The following is an 8672-nucleotide window of genomic DNA, read 5'->3' on the forward strand; positions in this document are numbered from 1 at the left end:
TTTGGAATGCAGACTTTGATAGAATGGTCTGTGGGCATTATGTTGCGATTGCAGAGCCCCTGATGTACCTAAACTGTAGTAACCCCCCACAAGTGACCCCATTTTGGAAACTAGACCCCCAATGAACTTATCTAGATGTGTGGTGAGAACTTTGAATGCCCAAGTGCTTCACAGAAGTTTAGAATGCAGAGTCGTGAAAATAAAAAATATTTTTTTTTTCACAAAAAAGATATTGTAGCCCCCAAGTTTTTATTTTCACAAGGGTAACAGGAGAAATTGGACCACTAAAGTTGTTGTCCTATTTATCCTGAGTATGCTGATGCCCCATATGTGGGGGTAAACCACTGTTTGGGTGCACGGCAGAGCTCGGAAGGGAAGGAGCGCCGTTTTGGAATGCAGACTTAGATAGAATGCTCTGTGGGCGTTATGTTGCGTTTGCAGAGCCCCTGATGTACCTAAACAGTAGTAACCCCCCACAAGTGACCCCGTTTTGGAAACTAGACCCCCAAGGAACTTATATAGATGTGTGGTGAGAACTTTGAATGCCCAAGTGCTTCACAGAAGTTTATAATGCAGAGTCATAAAAAAATATATATATATTTTTCCACAAAAAGGATTTTGTAGCCCCCAAGTTTTTATTTTCACAAGGGTAACAAGAGACATTGGACCCCAGAAGTTGTTGTCCAATTTATCCCGAGTATGCTGATGCCCCATATGTGGGGGTAACCCACTGTTTGGGCACAGGGCAGAGCTCAGAAGGGAGGGAGCACCACTTGACTTTTTGAGCGCAAAATTGGCTATCGTGTTTGGAGACCCCCTGATGTACCTAAACAGTGGAAACCCCCCAATTCTAGCTCCAACCCTAACCCCAACACACCCCTAACCCTAATCCCAACCTGATCCATAATCCTAATCACTAACCCTAACCATAATCACAACCCTTACCCCAAAACAACCCTAATGTCAACCCTAACCATAACCCTAATCAAAACCCTAAATCCAACACACCCCTAATCCTAATCTCAACCCTAACCTCAAACCTAACTCTAATCCCAATACACCCCTAATCACAACCCTAACCTTAACCCTAATCCCAAACCTAACCCTAATCCCAAGCGTAACCCTAATGCCAACCCTAACCCTAATCCCAACTCTAACCCTAACTTTAGCCCCAACCCTAGCCCTAACTTTAGCCCCAACCCTAAGGCTACTTTCACACTTGCGTTGTTTGGCATCCGTCGCAATCCGTCGTTTTAGACAAGAAACGGATCCTGCAAATGTGCCCGCAAGATGCCTTTTTTGCCCATAGACTTGTATTGCTGACGGATCGTGACAGATGGCCACACGTCGCGTCCGTCGTGCACTGGATCAGTGTTTTGGCGGTCCGTCAGCACAAAAAAACGTTCAATGTAACGTTTTTTTGTACGTCGCATCCGCCATTTCTGACAGCACATGCGTGGCCGTAACTCCGCCCCCTCCTCCCCAGGACATAGATTGGGCAGCGGATGCGTTGAAAAGCTTCATCCGCTGCCCATGTTGGCACAATTTTCACAACGTGCGTCGGTATGTCGGGCCGATGCATTGCGACGGCCCCGTACCGACGTAAGGGCGAAAGAAGCCTAACCCTAAATTTAGCGGCAACCCTAACTCTAAATTTAGCCCCAACCCTAACCCTAAATTTAGCCCCAACCCTAAATTTAGCCCTAACCCTAATTCTAGCCCTAACCCTACCCCTAACCCTAGCCCTAACCCTATCCCAAGCCCTAACCCTACCCCTAACCCTACCCCTAGCCCTACCCCTAACCCTAATTTTAGCCCCAACTGCTCTTCTCCTGCCGGCCGGCAGATGGAGACAGATGGCGGGCGCACTGCGCATGCGCCCGCCATTTTCTTTTGCCGGCGGCCAGGAGGAGCAGCAGGAGGACCCAGGGACACAGGTGAGTATGGCAGGGTCCCCGAATCCCCCTATTTCTCTGTCCTCTGATGTGCGATCACATCAGAGGACAGAGAATTACACTTTGACTTTGTAAACAGTTAATTACCGGCGATCGCAAAACAGGGGTCGGTAAAACCGACCCTGATCATGCTCTTTGGGGTCTTGGCTACCCCTGGCAGCCGAGACCCCGGAGAAAATCCGACTCTGGGAGGCGCTATTTACTTTTTCCACAGCGCCGTTAATTAACGGCGCTGTGGTTCAAGTACCCTTAGCGGCCGCCGTTAAAAGGCGTTTCGGCGGTCGCTAACGGGTTAAATGTAACTTCATTACCTTGTTTTGTGAGCTTTTTCACTGATAATAGATTACTTTCAAGACTAGGCACATATAGTACATCCTTTCCATGGATCCTTCTACTTTGTGTTGCAGAGATGTTACAATCAATATAACCGTCTCCTATGCCTTCTGAGTTCATGCACTGACCGTTTGCCATTATCACTTTCTCTGACTTATTTTGGTTAAGCTTGGTAAAGAAGTCTCTGTCATTGGTCATGTGACTGGTTGCACCAGAATCTATACACCACGCATGCTTTGATTTACATGCATTGACTGATGTGAATGCAGCTTCAGTATTTGCAGAATCATTGTTTCCAGATACAGCACTCTTAACTCTCTGTTGGCTGTTTTGCTTTTTCAATTGACTCATTTTAGCTTTCCAGACTCTGCATTCTGCTTTTAAATGACCTGGCTTCTTGCATACAAAACATTCACGTGTCTCTTTAGGGTGGTTTCTGCTGGTGGGTACATCATGTGTTTGTAAAGCAGTTTCCTTGTTACATATCTTGCTGCTCACATTTTCTGTCTCTTATATTCATCTACAAGCTTTCCTCTGACGTATTCCAATGTCAGCTCATCATCTGGGCGTGCATCTAGTGCAGTTACCAGAGTGTCATAGCTTTCTGGGAGACCACTAAGTAATAGTGCTGCTACATGGAAGTCCTTCATATCTTCCCCAATGCCCCGCAGGCGCTCTACGGTCTCCAGAGTATTTCTAATGTAGTCCTGCATGTCCTGGTCATTGTGTAGCTTAAACTGATACAGCTTTCTCATTAGATAGAGTTTATTACTTAAATATATTCTCTCATGTACTTTCTGCAACTGCTCCCACATTTCCTTTGCAGATTAACACTTACACACATGCACAATCTGATCATCCTCTATACTGAGTGATATGGTGCTCTGTGCTTTCTGATCCATTTCTAGCCATTCCTGTGGTACTGGGTCAGGCTTAGGGTCCTGAGTGTATTTCCACGTACCTTCTCTTATCAGCAGCATCTTCAACTTGAATTTCCAGGATTGGTAGTTCTGGTTATTCAGGCTTGGCACTGTAAACTTTGTGGAGTTGCTGCTGGCGGCCATTTTACTTCTTCTCAGTTTGCTGTTGTCTTTCTATCTCTGTGCTCTGGAGGTTTGGGATTGCTTTGACTCCTGGGCCCATAACCTGTTAGCAGCGGGTTAATCAGCGTGATGTCCACAACGAGCAACAGAGAATGTTCATTTATTAAGAATTAAGAATATCCAGCTTAAAACATGAGAACAGGATCAATCTGGTTTCTGAGAGAGAGAGATATGCTGTGCTTCCTTCTGCTTCAGCTCCACACAAGAAATGTGCTCACAGGGAAGGGGAGGAGGAACATCCTGTCTGTAAATGAGTACTCCTTTTTTTTTTTTTTTAACTTTGTTGACATGTGAACAATATGCATGCAGATATATAAATCACATCATATTAAACAAACAATAGTTGTTGCAATACATACAGATCAATATGCATTAGGCCAACACCCCCACTCAACAACTACTTATTCTGTCAGTCCCATAGTGGTTCTCAATTCTTGGAACCTAGGTCGTGGCAATGGCTTGGTCAAAATGTCAGCTAACATTTTATCAGTTTCACAATAAACAAATTGAATTACGCCACGATCTATTAAATCACGTAGATGATGACATCTGACGTCGATGTGCTTAGTTCTAGCACTGATCTTTTCACTGCATGCAAGTTTAATGCATCCTTGGTTGTCCTCATATATCACCGTTGGCTGAGTTAACGGTTTACCAAGATCGTCCATCAGTTGTCTTAGCCAAATGATCTCCTGACTTGCATAGGCTGCGGATACATACTCAGCTTCTGTAGATGACAAAGCAACAGACACTTGTTTTCTACTAGACCAGGAGATTGAACTTTCTCCAAGTTTAAATACATATCCGCTTGTGGATTTACGATCTTGCGAATCACCAGCCCAATCTGAGTCAACATAGCCGGTGAGTTTTAGATTTCCTGCTGCAGATATTTTTAAATTTACACCTTCTGTCCCTTTTAAATATTGGAGAACTCTTTTAACGGCATTCCAGTCCTTTTGGCGCGGTTTCTCCACATATCTGCACAATATTCCAACTGCTGTTGTAATATCCGGTCGAGTCGTAGTTGATATATATAGAAGTGCCCCCACTGCCTGTTGATATTTCTCGTTGTTAGGCAACAGGTCATCTTCTTCCAGTTTCAGGTAGGATGATTCCATTGGCGTTGATACACCTTTGGCTTCCGTCATTCCGAACTGATCCAAAATTGAATTAATCTTTGCACTTTGATTTATAAGAAAACTTCCATCTTCCTCTCTCTGGATGTGGATTCCTAGATAATATGTCACATTTCCTAGGTCTTTCATTTCAAAATGCTTGTTCAAAATGTTAGTAATTTTCCTAATTTCAGCTTCTTCTTGATGAACTACAATTACATCGTCCACATATAAGAGAATATACATCCATTTTCCATCTGTATATCTCGTGTACAGGCATGGATCCGCTTGACCACTTTTAAATCCTTCTTCTAACAAGACTTTGTTCATTTTAGAGTTCCATGCTCTCGCCGATTGCTTAAGACCATAAAGAGATTTTTGTAGTTTGCAAACAAGATTCTGTTCACCTTCCTTTACATAACCTTCAGGTTGAGTCATGTATAAGTCCTCCTCAATGTCACCATTTAAAAATGCAGTTTTGATATCCAAATATCTGACAAACATCCTTTGTACTGCAGCTACCACCAACAATGCTCTAAATGTTGTCTGCTTAGCGACCGGGGAAAAAGTAGCATCATAGTCTTCGCCATATTTTTGAGAATATCGTTTTGCGACCAACCTCGCTTTAAATCTGTGGACTTTACCTTCAGAATCATATTTGGTTTTAAATACCCATTTACACTTAATTGCCTTTTTATCCTGTGGTAACTCAGTGAGTTTCCAAGTTTGAAGTTGATGAAGCGAGTTCATTTCTTCATTCGCGGCATTGATCCCCTTTGTTCTTTCATGGGCGGGTAGTTTCTGCATTTCATCCCATGACTGTGGTTCTGACTCAGGCAGTGTCTTCACAATGTAGGATAAACGTTTAGCTGGTATTCCTTTGTTTGATCTTGACGACCGTCTAATTTCAGGTTCACTTAAGGCCCCTTCACATTAAGCGACACTGCAGCGATACCGACAACGATCCGGATCGCTGCAGCGTCGCTGTTTGGTCGCTGGAGAGCTGTCACACAGACAGCTCTCCAGCGACCAACGATCCCGAAGTCCCCGGGTAACCAGGGTAAACATCGGGTTACTAAGCGCAGGGCCGCGCTTAGTAACCCGATGTTTACCCTGGTTACCAGCGTAAAAGTAAAAAAAAACAAACACTACATACTTACCTAACGCTGTCTGTCCCCGGCGCTGTGCTTCTCTGCACTCCTCCTGTACTGACTGTGAGCACAGCGGCCGGAAAGCAGAGCGGTGACGTCACCGCTCTGCTTTCCGGCTGACCGACGCTCACAGCCAGTACAGGAGGAGTGCAGAGAAGCACAGCGCCGGGGACAGACAGCGTTAGGTAAGTATGTAGTGTTTGTTTTTTTTACTTTTACGCTGGTAACCAGGGTAAACATCGGGTTACTAAGCGCGGCCCTGCGCTTAGTTACCCGATGTTTACCCTGGTTACCAGTGAAGACATCGCTGGATCGGTGTCACACACGCCGATCCAGCGATGTCCACGGGAGATCCAGCGACGAAATAAAGTTCTGGACTTTGTTCAGCGACCAACGATCTCCCAGCAAATGCTTTACTTCCGAAAATCCTTATGTGTTGTAGTTTTGGTTTTGTACCATTCCATTGCTCAAATGAAGTTTTCTCTGTCGCTTTACTTGGTAGTCTGTTCTGAAGATAACAAGCCGTCATAATAGCTTCGCCCCAATATACTGTAGGCAAATTAGCATCAAATAACATACTCCTTGCGCTTTCACGGAGTGTCCGGTTTCTTCTTTCTGCTACACCATTTTGCTCAGGGTTGTATGGTACAGTAGTTTGAAATATGATTCCATTTTTCTTTAAAATGCTCTGTGTTTCATTACTTGTATACTCAGTTCCATTATCTGCACGTAAAGTTTTTGGCATTCTTCCAAATTTGTTGTGTACTTCAGCTAGATATATTCCAAGTTTCTCTGGAACTTCATTTTTGCTGTGAAGTAAATAGACAACTGTATATCTTGAATTGTCATCAATAAATGTAAGAAAATATCTCTTCTTTCCAGGGGTCTGAGTATGCATTGGACCACAGATATCCGTGTGTACTAAATCTAGTGGTTGTTCTGTTCTTGTAGTACTTTTCTTAGGAAAGGCCTTTCTGGACAATTTCCCTTTGATACAGCTGGAACACCTCATTGTCTGATTACATGAATCAATTGTAATATTATCAGCTAATTGTTCTTGAAATAACTTTCTTATTGCTTCTGGGTCTCTATGCGCAAGCCGCCTGTGCCATACATGAATACAGTTCTTGTGCAGTTCTTGCTTAGCTGTGCATACACACTCTTTACATTTCAACTGATACAGTTCATCTCTGATTTTTCCTTTTGCTAATGTGTGACCCTCCTTTGAGATGATGCAGCTATCTTCCTTAACCCCTTAGTGACAGAGCCAATTTGGTACTTAATGACCGAGCCAATTTTTGCAATTCTGACCACTGTCACTTTATGAGGTTATAACTCTGGAACGCTTCAACGGATCCCGCTAATTCTGAGATTGTTTTTTCGAGACATATTGTACTTCATGTTAGTGGTAACATTTCTTCGATATTACTTGCGATTATTTATGAAAAAAACGGAAATATGGCGAAAATTTTTAAAATTTTGCAATTTTCAAACTTTGTATTTTTATGCCCTTAAATCAGAGAGATATGTCATGAAAAATAGTTAATAAATAACATTTCCCACATGTCTACTTTACATCAGCACAATTTTGGAAACAAAATTTTTTTTGCTAGGGAGTTATAAGGGTTAAAAGTTGACCAGCAATTTCTCATTTTTACAACACCATTTTCTTTAGGGACCACATCACATTTGAAGTCATTTTGAGGGGTCTATATGATAGAAAATAATGAAGTGTGACACCATTCTAAAAACTACACCCCTCAAGGTTCTCAAAACCACATTCAAGAAGTTTATTAACCCTTTACGTGCTTCACAGGAACTGAAACAATGTGGAAGGAAAAAATGAACATTTAACTTTTTTTTGCAAACATCTTAATTCAGAACCATTTTTTTTATTTTCACAAGTGTAAAAACAGAAATGTAACCATAAATTTTGTTATGCAATTTCTCCTGAATACGCCAATACCCCATATGTGGGGGTAAACCACTTTTTGGGCGCACCGCAGAACTTAGAAGTGAAGGAGCGCCGTTTGACTTTTTCAATGCAGAATTGGCTGGAATTGAGATCGGACGCCATGTCACGTTTAGAGAGCCCCTGATGTGCCTAAACAGTGGAAACTCCCCACAAGTGACACCATTTTGGAATCTAGACCCCTTAAGGAACTTATCTAGATGTGTGGTGAGCACTTTGAACCCCCATGTGCTTCACAGAAGTTTATAATGTAGAGCCGTGAAAAAAAAAATCACATTTTTTCTACAAAAATGATCTTTTTGCCCACAAATTTTTATTTTCACAAGGGTAACAGTAGAAATTAGACCACAAAAGTTAGTGTGCAATTTCTCCTGAGTACGCTGATACCCAATATGTGGGGGTAAACCACTGTTAGGGCGCACCGCAGAGCTTGGAAGAGGAGTGCCGTTTTACTTTTTCAATGTAGAATTGGCTGGAATTGAGATTGGACGCCATGTCGCGTTTGGAGAGCCCCTGATGTGCCTTAACAGTGGAAACCCCCCACAAGTGACACCATTTTGGAAACTAGACCCCTTAAGGAACTTATCTAGATGTGTGGTGAGCACTTTGAACCCCCATGTGCTTCACAGAAGTTTATAACGTTGAGCCGTGAAAAAAAAAAAAAATCGCATTTTTTCTACAAAAATGATCTTTTTGCCCACAAATTTTTATTTTCACAAGGGTAACAGGAGAAATTAGACCACTAAAGTTGTTGTGCAATTTCTCCTGAGTACGTCGATACCCAATATGTGGGGGTAAACCACTGTTTGGGCGCACCGCAGAGCTTGGAAGAGAAAGAGTGCCAATATACTTTTTCAAAGTAGAATTGGCTGGAATTGAGATCGGACGCCATGTCGCGTTTGGAGAGCCCCTGATGTGCCTAAACAGTAGAAATCCCCCACAAGTGACCCCATTTTGGAAACTAGACCCCCCATGGAACTTATCTAGATGTGTGGTGAGAACTTTGAATGCCCAAGTGCTTCACAGAAGTTTAGAATGCAGAG

General features: G+C 42.8%; 1 protein-coding gene across 1 annotated transcript in view; it reads right to left on the reverse strand.

Moving 5' to 3' along the window:
* LOC138658027 (microtubule-associated serine/threonine-protein kinase 3-like) overlaps nucleotides 1-3581 on the reverse strand; it is a 65798-nt gene extending 62217 nt beyond the window's left edge. Inside the window, exon 1 of the mRNA XM_069745609.1 lies at nucleotides 3250-3581. The gene's annotated coding sequence lies outside the window, so the exon portion shown is untranslated. The remainder of the gene's footprint in view (nucleotides 1-3249) is intronic.
* Nucleotides 3582-8672: the final 5091 nt, after the last annotated feature.

The sequence above is a fragment of the Ranitomeya imitator genome, chromosome 1, assembly GCF_032444005.1.
Source record: "Ranitomeya imitator isolate aRanImi1 chromosome 1, aRanImi1.pri, whole genome shotgun sequence".
Lineage (NCBI taxonomy): Eukaryota > Metazoa > Chordata > Amphibia > Anura > Dendrobatidae > Ranitomeya > Ranitomeya imitator.